At 42.3% G+C, this 15,288-nt stretch overlaps 1 protein-coding gene across 1 annotated transcript in view; it reads left to right on the top strand.

The window, feature by feature from the left end:
* Window positions 1-15,288, top strand: part of MOXD1 (monooxygenase DBH like 1) — a 152,901-nt gene that overhangs the window by 53,303 nt on the left and 84,310 nt on the right. The window lies entirely within an intron of this gene.

Below are 15,288 nucleotides of genomic sequence, written 5' to 3'. Positions count from 1 at the left end.
ACCTTACATTCAAGCTTACTTGATAAGGTGACCATCTTCCCTACCAATCAATGTCTACATGATGATGGAACTTATTTTCCTAATAAACTTAATTTATTACATATGAACATTTATGAAAAATATAAGAAAAATAGTAAAGCTTGCAGATTTATCCCTGCATGGGCAAAGTGATAAATTAATTTTAAAACTATAGAAATTTATGTATTTTGTAAATCTGTGTGAACATTCAGCATAAATCTGCCTCTGATTGACCAACAGCTCATTATCGAGTTTTATACATGAGTGATTTTTAAAGATAAGATGGTAAAAAAATAAATTGAAGGGGCATTCCTACAGATGTGTTCTCCATAAATAAGTTAACAATCTCACAGGAAGAATACAAGACTCCTATTATTAACTATAAGCATAGGGGCATCCTTAAGCTTTCACCACTGGAGACTACCAGAAAACTACCAGTGAATGGACTGATTCTTTCAATGGTAAGAAATAATTAAATGATCCCAAAATATTTTTATTCTGTTTCCTTCTGGATGCTGTATGTCTTCCTGTAAAGGCTTCATTGTTAAACCATTCTAGCAAGGTGAAATGCATAGGCTGAGCTTTGAAGAACTACCACAATAATTATATGGTCCATGGAACAGCAAAAACTATGGGTCCCAACAATTTTTGAATCTTCCTACTTAATTGAAACCCATGCAGACCTATGTAATTTAAGGACTTTAGAAGGAATTACTTTGCTCTGCTTTGATTATAAAGTTGAAAGAGTGTCTAAACTAAATGGTTAGCACCTCCACCTGGCAGTACTAGGGTCGTTGATTCGAATCCCAACCACGGTACCACCTTTCTGGACTTTGCATGTTCTCCCTGTACCTGTGTGGGTTTCCTCCGGATACTCTGGTTTCCTCCTACACTCCAAAGACATGCTGGTAGGTTAATTGGATCCTCTCTTAATTGGTCCTAGTATTTATGAATGCAAGTTAGGGGCCTAGATTGTACACCCCTTGAGGGTTAGGGACTAATGTGAATATACAATATATAAGTAAAGCGCTGCATAAATTGACAGCACTACCGTATATAAGTACCTGAAACAAATAAATAAAATAAATAAACTATACGTAGGTTACTTTTAACACATTTCTAGATTTAGCTGGCTGCAGCAGAATACTGTTGCACTCTTGCAACTATTTCCCTAAAAAGCTGCAAGATGGGTATGTCAGTGCTCTTGGTTTATTTATTTTTTTACATTTTAAGTGATCCTGTATAAGGATGAGACCAACATACCTGGATAAGGTTTGCAAGAGGTCCTCCAGACAGATCACAAGTTTGAATGGTAATCCAAACCCAACTGAAGTCAGGGACTCAAATCTTTAAAATGAATTCTTGGGGGTTGGTAACTACTGGGGAAGTGGGGGGATGGGCATATACCAATGCAACCTTTTTTTTTTTTTAAATGTGGGAACAGCACTTTTAATATGGCATAAAGGAAAACTTAAAAAAACGCACCATATCCTTAAAAACATGCTTGGGGAAGCACTAAACCTGTCTGTGAAGTTTTGCACCTGTGCGATATACTGTATATAATGTACTGCACCAAAACTGGCATCTACAAATTTAAAAATATCACTTACATTTCCAGTATTATTATTTTTATACAGGATTTATATAGCACCAACAGTTTGCTCAGAGCTTTAAAATATAAAGAGAGACAATACAGCAATGATACAGTTCAATACAAGAGGGTAAGGAGGGCCCTGCTCCTTGGAGCTTACAGTCTAAGTGGAAGTGGCTGGTGGTACAAAAGGTAATAACTGTGGGGGATGAACTGATAGGAAGAATAGGATATACCATTATTAGCTGAAGATGGGATAGGCTTCCCTGAAGAGATAGGTTTTCAGAGATCGCCTAAAAGTGGGCAGAGTAAGCAATAGTCAGATAGATTGGAGTAGAGAGTTTCAGAGGATGGGGGAGGCTCTGGAGAAGTCCTGGAGATGAGCATGGGAGGAGAAGACAAGGGAACTAGAGAGCAGGAGGTCGTGGGAGGAGCGGAGAGGACAGTTTGGGTGATATTTAGAGAAAAGATTGGTGATGTAACTTGGGGCAGAGGTATAAATGGCTTTATATGTGATTGTTAATGTTCTGAAGTTTATTTGTTGGGCAATGGGAAGCCAGTGGAGGGAGAGGGATGGCAGATATGGAATGGTTAGTAAGGTAGATAAGTCTGGCAGCAGCATTCATGATAGACTGAAGAGGGGCTAGCCTGCAATTAGGTAGGCCAATGAGGAGGGAGTTACAATAGTCAAGGCGAGAGATAACAAGTAAGTGAATAAGTTGCTTCGTAGTTTCTGAGGTTAAGAACGGGCGTATCTTGGAGATGTTGTGGAGGTGAAGTCTACAAGATTTGGACAGCGATTGGATTTGGGGCTGAAAGGACAGATGGGAGTCTAGGATTACACCTAGCACCCTGGCATGAGAGGAGGAATTGATGGTTGTGTTATTGATCTTGATGGAGAAGTCAGGGGAGGGAGCATGGGCTGGAGGCAATACTAAGAGCTCAGTTTTGGAAAGATTGAGTTTGAGCAAGTGGAGCGACATCCATGCCGATATGTCGTTTAGTAGGTTAGTAATGTGAGAGGAGACTGAAGGGGTGAGGTGAGGAGTAGAAAGATTGATTTCTGTGTCATAAGCATAGAGATGGTACTTAAAGCCATGGGAGTTTGTCAAGTGACCAAGGTAGGAGGTGTAGATAGAGAAGAGAAGAGGTCCAAGGACAGAACCTTGAGGGATCCCTACAAAAAGAGGAAGTGGAGAGGAGGAGACAGAGTTATAGGTAACGCTGCAGGAGCATTGCGATAGGTGGGAGGAGAACCAGGAGAGATCATTCTCAGAGGCCAAGAGAGCGGAGTTTTTTAAGGAGGAGGGGATGGTTAACAGTATCAAAAGCCACAGAGAGGTCGAGTAGTGGCCATTGCTTTTAGCAGTTAGTAAATCATTAGTGAGTTTTAGTAGGGCAGTTTCAGTGGAGTGGAGCAGCAACATTAGAGAGGAAGAGATTAAAGATGGGAGTGAGGGAGCATAGGATAGAGCGTGATCATAGTAGTTAAAAGGGGACAGGATCCAGGGGGCACATGGTGAGACAGGCTTCTGAGAAAACCTAGTGACCTCTTCAGTAGTAGAAGGGTATAAAAGAGGAAAGTGTTGAGGGAGGTTTAGTATAAGGTATGCTAAGTGGGATAGATGTCTGTGTAGCAGAGATGCCCCTATGAATTGCATCAATCTTGTTTTTGAAATGATTTGCAATCTTGTAAGCAGTCAGTGAGTTACTGGGTGGAGGTGGAGAAAGTAGAGAGTTAAAAGTAGAGAAGAAACAATGAGGACTTGATGACAAGGTATTAATAAGAGTGACAGAGAAGGCTTGTTTGGCAGCATGGAGGGAGGAATTGTATGTTAAGAAAGCAAATTTATATAGGGTGAATGCTTGCTGAGATTTGGTTTTATGCCACAATCGCTCCAGTGCACGACTATGTCGCTTAAGATTTCTGGTGTCATCAGTCTGCCCCGGTTGTAATGGTTGGGGCCTGATACTTCGTGTAGTTAGAGGAGCAAGTGAGTCTAGTGTGGATGAAAGCGAACTGTTGTAGACAGCAGTGGCCAGGTCAGGGTAGGACTGGGGAGAGATTCTGTCACAGAGGCGGTCAGTTGCAGAGTGGAAAAGAAAAGGGATTAAGTTGTGAAGGTTTCTGCAGGTAATTATTTGCTGCTTGGAGGGATTGGTGTTTGAAGACGAGGACACTGTAAAGGTGATGAGATTGTGATCAGAGAGGGGGTGTTTGTGAGGGGGTGTTTGTGAGGTTTTAGGGAGTGCAAAGATTTAAGAAAACAAGATCTAATGTATTCCCATCAGAGTGAGTGGAGGACTGTATCCATTGTGCTAAGGCAAAAGATGAGGTTAGGTTGAAGAATTGCCAAGCAGAGAAGTCATCCAGGAAGTGCGACACCGGTAGATCACTGCGATCCTCAGAGAAATGTGAGAAAACAGCCAAATGCAGTGAGTCTCAAAAGAATAGAAGGATAGAGAGGGAGGGTTAGAGAGGATTGGAAAGGTGCTCAGTGGGGAAAGAAACAAACCAACTCCACCTCCTTTCTGACCACTGGGTCTGGGTGAGTGGGTCCAGAGAAGGCCTCCATAGGAAATTGTTGTGGTAGAAGCAGAATCTGATTCTTGAAGCCAGGATTCTGTAATTGCTAGTAGGTTAAGATCTTGGGAGACAAAAAGGTCATGTACAGAGGTGAGCTTATTACAGACAGAGCAGGCATTCCAGAGTGCACATGAAAAAGGGAGGGTGGTTTTTATGAGCATGGGGATTGAGATTAAATTGAGTGGATTGCGGCTATTCCTGGAGGAAGGAGGATGCCTGGAGTGAGGGTGAGATACTGGAGGACCAGGGTTCTGGGAGATATCCCAAGAGGTAAGGAGAAGAAGGAGGTGAGGAAAGTAAGATGGGAATGGGATGTATATGAGTTCCCATGCCTTCCTGTCCTGGTGTTTGGGTCAGCAGGTGAGTAAAGTATTAGCAGGAGGTGATGAGAGCAGTAGTAGGGAGATAGTAGAAGTGAGGGTGATATGTATAAGCTATGGGATAGAGCAGAGGGGTAAAGAAAGGAGATTTTGAGAGCAGAGGATAGTAATATGAAAAGGAGGAGTAGAGGGGGCATTTTAAAAGGTAGATGGAGTGGGAATCAAACTTGTAGGAGATATTTCCCTGGCTGTTTGCTTGCAGTCCATCCAGTGTGCAGTAGAGTTCTTTGTTGTATCTTCCTGCTGCTTGAGTTATCCTGCTTTAGTGAGACTGCTGTGTTCAACTGCTATTTTGCACTCCAGCAGAAAATGCACTCACACAGGACAATGCCCCCATCTGTGACTTCCCTCATAAGCTGGTCTAAATTTATAGGGAGATGATCAAATGAGCAACTCTTCTCTGCCCCAATTAGGAACTGATAAGAACCACGTGAATTTGGGGGGAGGTTGGTCAAAACTAGACCAGACACAGACACAGGCCAAAGTCATAAAAGATTATTGATTCTCTGATCACAGAAAGGCAAAGGAGGTCAGAATCAATCACCATAAACAAACAAAAAGATATAGGACTAATTACCCTGAGTTTTGCAGAAAGTTAGTGCACAGCAAGGAGACAGTTTAAGGTGGAGATCACATAACATCATTTACCTAAGTTTGCAGAAAGTCAGTGCATAGCAAGGAGACAGTTTAAGGTGGAGATCACAAACCAGCAGTAAATTACATTTCCCTGCTAACCCCCTTTTTTGTAAACAATTACATGGGGACTTCCCAAAATACACAGACACAGACAAGACCCTATAAGCTATGGTATTTTTTTGGGGGGGGGGGTGGTCCCATGCTAAAATGTCACTTTTAATACAAAAATACCCAAAATGCTTCTTGGGGTTTCCCCCTGAAAATGCAGCCTTAACTTAGGTGAGGTTCTGGTATGGATTTCAAGGGGGACCCCATAACAAAATTGGCTTAGGGACCCCCCAACATCCAAGCGTGCAGCCTAGCTGGCCAGGAAAAGAAAGAAACAGGTGTGCACCTCCCTCCTTAACCATACCAGGCTCTCAACAAGGAAAGGGTACATTACCGAAGAGGACAAAGGCATCTTCCCCATATTTCTGGTCCAGCGGATGAGGGGGTTTACGGGTGGGGGTTTTTTGGACTCTGGAATCCCCCTTTAAAATTAGGTGGCTTGAAGATATCCACTGTCCCCCCATATTTTAATGAGCACAGAGTACATAGCACCCCTACTTATGTACAAAAAAAGTCCTTTATTAAAAAAAAAAAAATATTAATGACAGATCCCTAGGTCAGCAGTTTGTAAATGAAGAGGTGAAGATGGTGGCTGATGTCAATAACTACACATGGCCATGGTCATATTTAGTTAATGATGTCAGTCACAATCCCCAACCTTTTCTTTAAATTCCTCTTCTAACCAGGAATCCTCATCTTGACAGCTGAGCGGGCCTGGTAGAGATGCGTCACTGGATGTTAGAATACCAGTGGCCACTTGCTTCCTAGCAACCAGAAGGCACAAGAGGGAGCCTGGCACATTTAGCAATTGTAGTAATATTGCACCTTTGTATTGCTTTCAGGAGCAGCTGAAGGTTTACGTCTGCGGCTAAGTGAACACTCCATTTAGTCTGACTGTTAGCTGAATCCTACTTTGATCTGTATCTGAAAACCATATTTTTTCCTGAACATAAATACCACTTGTCCTGCTGCACAGGCTTATTGTACTTTATTTCGGTCCAACATCATGTAACAAGACACTCTTTACAAGGATGGACAACCACCATAGGGCTATAGTACACCCATGTTTCTGGTAGCAGAACCAATTCATGATACCAAAAGTGATGCAATATTGCCAAAATTACATTTTAATATTATTTACTTGATTTTTGTAGTGTTAAACAGTGAAATCCAGTTTTATCAGAGTGATGCCACACTACTAGTGTAATACCATCATATCTGAGTTAATGGCCTCATGTTATCAGAGCCAGTGAAAATCTTCTCATTAGTCATGTTGCAGAGACAGAAAGCTTGGGAAGCCAGCTTCTTTGAATCACAGTCCTCCCTTGTCCCCATTATGATATTTCAGAAGTCCTTAGACCACCCTGGAAGCTTGTTAGATGGTGCAATAGAAGGTTTGCAGTCTCTGTTAAAAAAAAAGCAAGATATGGCACCTACTATTAACTTCTTTTTGACAACTACAGATTAGTATTAAATTGAGGGGTATATATTACACATCCTGAATTTCAAATGAATAGCAAAGGTATTTTTGTAATACAGAAGTGATGAACAGAGGTGCCATGGGTCAGTGATTAAGAACCCCAGCTGGTAGTTTGACTCTGGGCACTCCCCACTGAATGGCACTATGTGCTACTGAACTGGTCACATATTGCGCAAGCTGACTATGCTTACAATTACTTTGGAATTATGTTCTATTTATTTGCAGTCTATGTGGGGAGGAATGTAAAAGGTAATTGTCCAGTAGAACATATGCTGTGTCCTAGGAAAACCCATTCATAATGAAGAATGTTTCAGTGATGTCATAGTCTGTGTATGTCCCAATGACAAATGGACTAAAGTTCAATAAGAGAGTTATTGATGGTGTGCAGAAAAGTCAAATTCTGACCTCCAGTACCTAATAAATGCCACTGAATGACAGCATACAATCCAGTTTATAATCAGTGCTTGTATTCCAAGTCCCATACTTGTTGCCCTCCCTTTACATTGCATCATGTTCATGGAGACAGACAGCCACTTCATTCTCCTTCTGTCAAATGCACTGTTATGTATTCTGGTTACATGGCAAGTTATATTGTCATAACATACCACATATACATTTAATTTCCTTTCTATTATACATATAATGTATGTCCTAACAGAATAAGACATTTTAGCATGTTTATTTCCCAACACTTACAAATAAAGTAAATTATTCATGCCCATGAACCAGCTATACAGTTGGCTTTCTGTCAGCTGCAACAGCTGCAGGCACAATGGTTTTATCCCCATTCATCAATCATGCAGATACAAGACTGGTTAGCAGTTCCCATATGGGACTCGTAATGGCAGATCATCTAAAACGTATGCTATACAAATAGGTAACCAGCATAACTGATAAGAAGTCATTATGCAATTCACAGTCATGTTGTGGGCATGGAGTGAGAGTTTTTCATCATCATTATTTGTTTAATTTTAAACAGGCAAATTGATACGTGATTTTTATGTGTTAATCTTCCTAAAACTGTTATTTAAAAAAAAAAAAAAAAACAGCTGTTTATTAAGCTTTGAGACTGCATCCTATTGGCTTACTTGGAAAGAGTCATCCGACAGTGTATTTGCATTGTCTCTGAGTTTAAAACCCAGCTTTAGCCAATTGTTTTGTTTTTTTTTTCATTTTTCATTGCAAAGGGAAATATAAAGAGAACCTCTTTCAGGACTCCCCCCTCCCCTCCCCACATCATCTGTATGTTCCAGCCAGAGGGCAACATGCACAATAAGCCATTCACATGGAACAATTATCATTTTCTCCCATGAGGTTAGGTTAAGGAAGAGTATAAAGGTGTACATTCTGCCTCAGTGACCACTCCTTGTTTCTTTCAGGGATGAGCAAAGTGACCTGGATTCGGTTTTAAGAAAGTTTTATGGACCCAGCGTGAAATCTGAAAATGTCAAACTTAGTACCAAACCCTAACATATGTAGTCTATGGCAGCTGAATTGTATTAGCTTTATAAAAAACAGGCATGGGTAACTGGACACTGCCATTGGGGACATATATCAATGCAAAGATTTTTCAGAATACCCTTTAGGGGCTTGCGACATAAAGGGCAACAGTAAAAATACACAAATACTTTAAATAATATGCTTTGTAAATGCCCTAAATCTGCACGTATACCTATGCAGCAGTAAGATGGGTTCCTTTAAAAGATACATTGTGTGTTTATAAATAGCGGCCCGGGGATCTGTCATTGACAGATCTGGTGTTGGCTTCTGATTGTATGCAAAACAGGGGATCTATCAGTCAGTTTTGGTAACAATACCGATGTTAAATGACAGACGCCTGTTGGCTTTGAATTGTAAACAAGCCAGCAGGGTTCCTGGGTGACATCATTGACCAGATATGGCCATGACCATATTTAGAAAACGACTTCACCCAGCACGACTGGTCCCTTTGTTTACAAACAGAATATCATCAGGTGTAGCATGTTAACATGTCAACAGGTCATCATAATTGACATGGATCTACATAGCTGGACAATGTGACGGGAGTTGTATGTACATCCTAGGGACAATTCACTAAAGATTATCGCATCGTCATGTGACCACATATCGCATGCAATACTGAACATGTGAATTCACTATTGCTAGTATGCGGTATGTATCGCAAATAGCAAAAACGTTTGGTAAATATCGCATTAAAAGACCTTAAAGTCAATTCACAGAAGGAAATAAATAATTAAATGCATGTGGAAAGTAGGTAGTGGTTGAGGCATGCAATATGTACTGGTTGGTAAGGAGCGGGTGGCCGCCAGCATCCTTAACAACCAGTAACTATCATGGTTCTGGCATCCTTAACAATCAATGAGTCATTAGCTGTCAGCGGGATTCCCCGCTGATAGCTGAATGTAAAAATAAGAATTGCCAGCAATTCAAAATTTTTTTTTTCAAATGGCATGAGGTTCCCCCCCAATCCTTACCAAGCCTTTGAGTCTGGTGTGGATTTTGAGGCGAACCCTCAAACCAAAATATTTTTAAGAATGGCGTGGGGTCCCCCCAAAATCCATACTAGACCCTTATCCGTGCAAGCAGCCTGGTAGGTCAGAAAATGAAGGGGTTGAGCGAGAGCCCCCCCCCCACAAACCATACCAGGCCACAAGCCCTCAACATGGCAGGGGTGCTTTAGGGCAGGGGGTCTCATCAACCCAGCATGTCCCGGGTGATGATGTCACAAGGGGGCAGTATCACCCAGCAATGTCACTGGGTGGTCTTGTCCCTTAGTTATTTAAGAACTGTCAGGCAGCAGAGCCATCAGATGGTGGGAACAGATCCTTTTTTTCTTCCTGTAGGTCAGCGGTGGAGGCGGGCATCGTGATTGACGATGGAACTACATCAGGGGACATTTTTTTAAATTTAGTTTTTTTAATAAAGGACTTTTTACACTACACATTTTGGTAAATGAGTAGGGGTACCATGTACCCCATACTCATTCACATGGGGGGCTAAGATCTGGGGACCCCCTTGGTAAAGGAGCTTCCAGATTTTGATAAACCCCCTGACTGCAGACCCCCACAACCACTGGCCAGAGTTGTGGGGAAGATGCCCTTGTCCCCATCAACATGAGAACAAGGTGCAAAGCACTTCCCCCATGTTGAGGAAATGTGACCTGGCATGGTTCAGGAGGGGAGCCCCACTCCATTTTTTTTATTTTGGTGTGGGGGTTCCCCTCAAAATCCATACTAAGCCCTTTGGGTCCTGGGGGGGGACCTCACGCCATATTTTTCTTAATTTCTAATTGCTGGCAATTCATTTTTATTACATTCAGCTGTCAGCGGGGGAACCCACTGACAGCTGACGAATCATTACATTGCAACATGTTTTCACTATTAAAATACTGCATGACTAACTCATGCGGTGTTTTAGTTGCGTTTTTGAGTGACTGCCAACATTTAAAAAAAAAAAAAGCTATGTGGTATCCTAATGCATACATGGATACGGTAAGAAACCATTTTGTGAATTGTCCCTAGTGTTTTTTTTTTTAATTTTCATTAACTGCTTGCCTGCTGTCCTATAGTAGAAGTACTGCTACAGGGCAGCAGGGCTGCGCAAAATCATGTAAATCACCGGGTCCCGGCAGGAAATTCCTCACTGGCACCCAGCAATCGCCGAGTAAAACAGGGGAGTGACCTGTGTGTAAACAAGACAGGTCTCTCTCCTGCCAGCAAGCACATGCTGCTGTGTATTTCTCTGCACAGCACAGAAATACACAGCAGCATGTTTCCCTAATAAAACACACACGGCACATAATGTAAAACACATACAGCACATAGTTAACCCTTTGATCGCCCCAGATGTTAATCCCTTCCTACCCAGTGCCATTAGTACAGTGTTAGTGCTTTTTATTAGCACTGATCACTGTATTAGTGTCATTGGGATGTTAGTGGCAGTTAATCAGTTCCTACCCAGTGGGTCCCGCAGTCCCTCTATAAATAGCTGATTTCCGCTATTACTATACATGTATTGGGATTTTTTTCTAGCAAAGACATGTAGCAGAATACATTTTTGCCTAAATTTAAGAAGAAATTAGATTTTTTTAAATTTTTTTATTGAATATGTTTTATAGCAAAAAAGTCAAAAATATTTTTTTTCTCAAAATTCTATGTATGTTTTTGATTATAGCGCAAACAATAAAAAACGCAAAGGTGATCAAGTACCACCGAAATAAAGCTCCATTTATGTGGAAAAAAGGCCCCCCCTTCACACTACTGTCCTTTGCCCCCCGCTGTCCTAACTTACACAGACAGTGATTGATTGCTAGGACTGCCCTTCATCCTAGCAACCAGTCACCTGCTTGTTAATCTTGAGCAGCTCCCACTCGCCATCCAGAACTGTCCCGCCTCCTGCTGTCAGCTCTGTAAGGATGACCGAGAGACAGCTGGGGGAAGAAAAGGCTCTTAAATGGCAGGACTGCATGGGTCCGGATGGGACAGTGACTCGGTCCGCATCTGGACCCCAGTCCGCCATTTAGTGATGTCTGATGTAGGGGGAAGAGACAGATGCCTTGCAAGTAATCCTTGTATTGTTAAGAGCATCTGACCTAGTATGGTTTTGGAGGGGTGCCCTTGCTCACTACTCCCTACTTTCTTGACTACCCAGGCAGCATGCCTGGATAAAGGTCTGGTACACATTTTTAGGGGATACCAAAGAATGTGTGCTGTCTTTGTAAGAAATAACAACCAACCTGTGCCACCCTAAAATTTTATACTAGGAACTTATCCAGGTATATAGACTGGGTGAGCAGGAAAGGGACTTGAATGTGCTTCCCCCTAACCTCCTAAACAGGGGCGGACTGACAACTCATGGGGCCCCCCGGGCAATAGGAGATCATGGGGCCTCTGTGTCCTTGCCCAAACTCAAAAAAGCCTATGAAAAAGGTACCAGGGGCATCTCATGGGGCCCCCTACTGACCCCGGGCCCTCGGGCAGTGCCCGAGTTTCCAAATGGTCAGTCCGCCCCTGCTCCTAAACCATACCAGGATACATGCCCCAAACATTGGGAGGGCACTTTTCAAGGGATCCAGCAAAACCAGGGCTTCATAATCACATCCTGTATCTCAAAAAACATGTGTACCACAGGTGATAACAAGTAATGAGAAGTCACTAAATTTCACAGATACTTGTTTTTACTTTCAAACTATTTTTTTTTGTGTTAGTATGCTTTAAAATTGTAAATTGTCTTTTTTCTATGTATAGCTTCTATTGTTTTAATAGTATCAGCCGCTTGTGACTTTCACTCATGAAGTAGCAATTCTTAGTTTTTTTGCAGAAGATAGTTGTATATGTATATATTCTGTATAACAGTAAACTATTAAACAATTTCTTCCCCCTTTTTCCTACTTTCTGTATCTAAATTTAAGAGGAGACATTCTACTTTGTGAACTGTGCAGTCTGTCATTAGAGATTATCCCTGTCTGTCAGTCTGTCTTTGGGTCTTTTACATACAGTTCAATCTCTTCCTTTCTCTTTGGCAGCTGAACTAACATTCACTTGAGCTGTTGCAAAACTGGATCCATTTGGTGATATGACTTGCAGCTCACACTCAGACTGCTGCTCTTTTAAACACCAGCCAACTCATTTTACCGGATTTTTGTTTTGCAAATGTTGCCCTTCTGAGTTTAGATGTGTCCACTTTAAAAGGGTGAGCAGTTGCTATGCTCTCTTAGTTCCTTCCTGTGCCCTTTCCTAACTTATTAATTATTACTAGCTTATAGCAAGTTGCATAACTAACATAATATAAAACAGAAGAGAGGGATAGTAGAAAATATGCAAAGGAAAGAGAATACAGAGACAAGAGGTAGTATGAGGGAAAAAGGGGGACAGAAAAAAAGGAGGGAGAAGGGAAAGAGCATTACGTAGGTGGTGAACTTCATCCCCTCTCCTTACTCTAAGGCCTTTAAGGATTGATGGGATGTTAGAGAATTAGCAAGGGGCAAAGACCCCCAGCAGAGGAGTGAAAGCTATCAAAGGAAACCAAGTTTTTACAAATTTCTCATAAGAATCCTGGAAGATAACTGACATATTTTCATTTATCGTGATACCCATAACCTTTGGGTGGGTGATTTCCATGCTCACATAATTGTCTTTTGCAGCTTTGTAGATGAATGAAACCAGTAATGGGCTTGTGAAGCAAAGCTTCTCAAAGATTTTGGTCTAATACTGTTTGGTCTAATACTTTTGCAGCTTTGTAGATGAATGAAACCAGTAATGGACTTGTGAAGCAAAGCTTCTCAAAGATATTTGCATAGATTTTGGTCTAATACTGTTCTGATAAGATGGTAGACTCTTTACTATGGGACAGATCAACCAAAAATAGTACATGCAGTGCAGCCCCTAGGACATATTGAGCTGTGGGATGAAACACATCTTGCCATCCTTGCAGGTGTGAGGTACCACCTACATACAGTATGTATGCTTTTTCCCTTCTGTTTTTACCTAGTGATTCTGCCAATAACACACCTTCTGTATTAGAGTGTCCCCACTCTGGATGATGGAGCACAGGGTCACCTGGGGGAGATGAGTGTTAAATGTACTATCAAATTTAAATACACTAACAAATTGAAGCCATAGTCCAGTTCACACTTCATAAGCAGTGGGATAAAGGTTTACCACGAATGAAACCTGATCATTGTAAGCAACTCTGTCAGTGGCAAAAGATTTGTCTTATCTGTGTAACTCCTACATCTGCAAGAGAGATTGATCAGTATGTAGGTAGGTAACTGTATAAGTAGTACTGACAGAAACTTTGGCAAAAAAAGTTATGTTCATTGCATTAATGCAGTTGAACCAAGAACTCTTGTTCTGTTTTCAGGTTTTAATGACGGCATAAAAGTTACGAAGTAATGAGGAGTTAACATTGTATAAAGATGTAAGGGATGTTGTGAGATGGATCCGAATATGGATACCCATTCAAAAGAGTAGTTTTGCCAGAGACAGCATCGGGTTGTATTTTTTAGAGAGACATTAATTGCCTTAGATTTAGATGGATTGATGCTTGGCTCCAAAAAGTTTGTGAATGAGGAAAGTTCTGCAGTAAGGTAATGCCTCATACGGTTGTGTTACGCATACTGCAATAAAAGAGATTTATGTGTGATGCCTCCATGCTCAATGCCTTCAATATCAGGGCTTTGACAATGGGATATTGCCAGAAGCTCCAGAAGGAGTATGAACAATACGGGGGACAGGGGACATCTCTGTCTAGTCCCTCTATGTATGGGAAAACACTGTGAATTGAAGTCATGATATTTAAAGATAGTCTTGGTAGAAGTGTAAAGCAGTTATCTGCTGCAAGGCCAATTTATCTAGGTCAGGATTTATTTCAAATGATTTTTATTGAAAGATTTTACACAATACAAAACAAAGATCAGCACGGTTCACCATAGAATATATACATACTTAAATGAGGGAGTAAGAGATAAGAGATACAACCCCACCAATTGGTCAGGGGTATATAAACAATTAGCCAGTGTATCAACGTGTCATTTGTTCAGTGTGAGCCGTTAGGTAGAGGAGAAACGTTTTATAAGTTGGAACAGGGTAGGGAGGGGGGAGGCAGAGGTTGGGGGGAGGGGGGGGGATAGGTCAGGATTTAAAGTAAGAAAGCAGAGAAGGCAGCTTAGGCAGGGTCATTGTTTACTGTTCGGAGGGATAAGTGTTTAAGGACAAGGACACTGTAAAAGTGATGAGATTGTGATCAGAGAGAGGAGTGCGCATGCTTCGCTGAGGCTCCGTCTCCCCGTCGGGTGACAGCGCCGCGAAGCAGCGGGTCCCGGCCCGCAACATAATCCAGGGGGACCTGACCGAGGAGGCAACCCTCCCAGGGACCGATCCGCCTTGATCTGCGGCGGCTCCCTTGCAGTAAGTCGGAGTAATCCGACGGGACACATGTCCCAGCGGCAAGCGCCGCACAGACCCGCCCACCACAGCTCATACTGAACCAGGGCAGGAGTGAGAGAAAAGAAAAGGGGGGCTGAGAACACCATAACAGCCCCCCCGACTGACAGATAACAAAATGGTTAAGGGGGCACCGCGACACCAGGTCCCCCCTTCTACAAAATCAATCAAGGAGGCCCTGGCAAAGGCCTCCACAAAGATGGCCACCGCCCCAGCACATGGAAGCAAGAAGGTGACAAATGCCTATGCAGCCCTGCAGGATCCGCAGCCCAGCCATCCCTGCACGTCTGAGGGTGAGTCTGATACTGAAACAGATGCCCCTACACAAGCCCTGACGCCTGACCTTACAACCCCTGACCTGTTAACTCGCTTTGAACAAATGCTACACAAAGCTTTGAAGCAAACCTCGGACCGCATCACTGCCACGCTATCTAGGGAAATTCGTGAACTGGGGCAACGCACTGCGGACCTAGAACAGAGGGTAGATGGTCTTGATACCACGCTTCAGACACATACGGATGACCTTGACCTTCTGCGCGACGAAA

Source organism: Staurois parvus, unplaced genomic scaffold (genome assembly GCF_062004578.1).
Source record: "Staurois parvus isolate SC_StPar_1 unplaced genomic scaffold, SC_StPar_1.0 ptg000165l, whole genome shotgun sequence".
Taxonomy (NCBI): Eukaryota; Metazoa; Chordata; class Amphibia; order Anura; family Ranidae; genus Staurois; species Staurois parvus.
The sequence above is the reverse complement of the archived record's forward strand: the minus strand, read 5'-3'. Positions and strand labels throughout refer to the sequence as shown.